The sequence below is a fragment of the Fulmarus glacialis genome, unplaced genomic scaffold, assembly GCF_000690835.1.
Source record: "Fulmarus glacialis isolate BGI_N327 unplaced genomic scaffold, ASM69083v1 scaffold27803, whole genome shotgun sequence".
Classification (NCBI taxonomy): domain Eukaryota; kingdom Metazoa; phylum Chordata; class Aves; order Procellariiformes; family Procellariidae; genus Fulmarus; species Fulmarus glacialis.
Window position 1 is genome coordinate 10352 of NW_009201449.1, and position 1735 is coordinate 12086.

At 43.1% G+C, this 1735-nt stretch overlaps 1 protein-coding gene across 1 annotated transcript in view; it reads left to right on the forward strand.

The window, feature by feature from the left end:
* NCLN (nicalin) overlaps nucleotides 1–1152 on the forward strand; it is an 8668-nt gene extending 7516 nt beyond the window's left edge. Inside the window, exon 16 of the mRNA XM_009573957.1 lies at nucleotides 959–1152. The gene's annotated coding sequence lies outside the window, so the exon portion shown is untranslated. The remainder of the gene's footprint in view (nucleotides 1–958) is intronic.
* Nucleotides 1153–1735: the final 583 nt, after the last annotated feature.

Here is a 1735-nt window from a genome sequence, read left to right on the forward strand (position 1 = left end):
CTGCACATACGAGCAAGTTCCCAAAGTGCTTGTTGCTGTTCTTTCATGTGCTGCCCCCAGTATGAAGGGAGGCAGGTCACTTAGCCATTAAAAAGCAAAACAAAACAAAAAATGAAGTTTATGAATGTCATTTTAAACATGGCTGTTTCTAGAACTGTACCTAAGAGAGTGTGTCTTGGAACACACGCTGTTACTTTTATCCTTGAGCAAGCCTTATTTTTAGTTTGGTGATGCTTCTGGATGGAGAGAGCTACTTAGTTGCCCAAACTAGTTGCCAGTGCTGTGCAAAGATCAGGAGGGCCAGGTGACCAGTTGCTCAAGCATTGCCATCATCTTAAGTTTAAGTCTTTCCTGAATTCCACCATCCAAGGTAAGCAGGATACTTGTCACCACTTTCTGGTGAGAGCTGAATGCCCTTTCTGGGCAGTGTTGCACTTTGTTTACCCTCAAGTTCTTCTGGAAAATATATCAAGATACTGACTACAAGTCCTAGGCTAGTTGTAGTTCTAGAAAATATCCTGATTGAATACTACTGTCCTGCCACTCAACAGTGCTTGAGTCCTTTCTGTAATTTGTTCTATGCACATGAGGTCTCTTCACAGGCCACGGTAACTACCTTTTTTTTTTTTAAATGACTACTTGTATTTAAAATAGCATCTTTTACAGAGGCTGAAAAACTCTTGTGGGTTTGAATGAAGGTCCTTTTTTTGTATGCAAGGAAAATTCAAGCTGTGCATTCTTGTCTGCACCGCAGCTACTGTGCACGCACTTGTTGGAAAAGGGGTTGTTGTGGCCAGTCACTGTCCTTGTCCTTTGGATGGGGGCTAAAGCACTGATTTCCATCCATCTTTGTCTCGCTATAGTCTCCTTCTTGGGAGTACCCTTACCCCATGATGTGTGCTTTCTGCTACTTTAAATGTGTAGCAACTTGTTCTTTAAAGGGTCTTTTCTTTTCCAGGAGAGCATGCTGATGTCAGTGGCTCACTGTGATATCAGCAGGTGGCCTGGTACCAAGCACTCCTGAAATATCAGCCCTTCAGGGAAAGTTGCCTTTTCCTGATCTTTTGAGTGCTTACTTAAAATACGTCTCTCTGCATGCATAAAGTGTTTGTGACACTCCTCTGCCAAATGGGTTTATAATGACTTCAGAAATTGCTGGAGTGGCTGGAAGATGAGCCTTGATTGTTTTCCACTGGCTTTTATGCTCTGTCGTTAGAGACTGCGTATGTTGTGCTGTGGGAAGGTGCATGCTCTGAACTGTGTAGGTTCAGCACATGCACGGTACAGTGGCTCTCTGAAGAACAACTCTGTAAGTTCTGAATACTTACAGAAGTGAGTTTCAGAGTAGTTACTTAAGTAGTTTCAGAGGCCTCCAGCTGCATCATACATTTCTAGTGTGTTACAGTTGGAGAGGGCATGTTCCCTCCAGTCCAGCACATTACTTAACCAGGCTTAATGAAACTCCATTACTTCACTGAGAAAAATAGAAAAAACAAAATTATTAGCAATCCTGCTGCAGCTTGACTTGATGCATATAAAATTTGCAAGTAGTGGGCAAGAGAGAACAGAACAGGCCCGGAGCATTCTTCCTTGCAGTGGAGACTGTCAGCCTTCGGTCTTCCAGATGAGAAGCTCAAAGTTCAGAGTCAAAAACTTCCACCAAGGCAACCGTGTGGTTGCAGCTATGTTCCTGTCAAGGTTCTAGCATTAAAGCAAACACTTTAGCTCCTTGTGG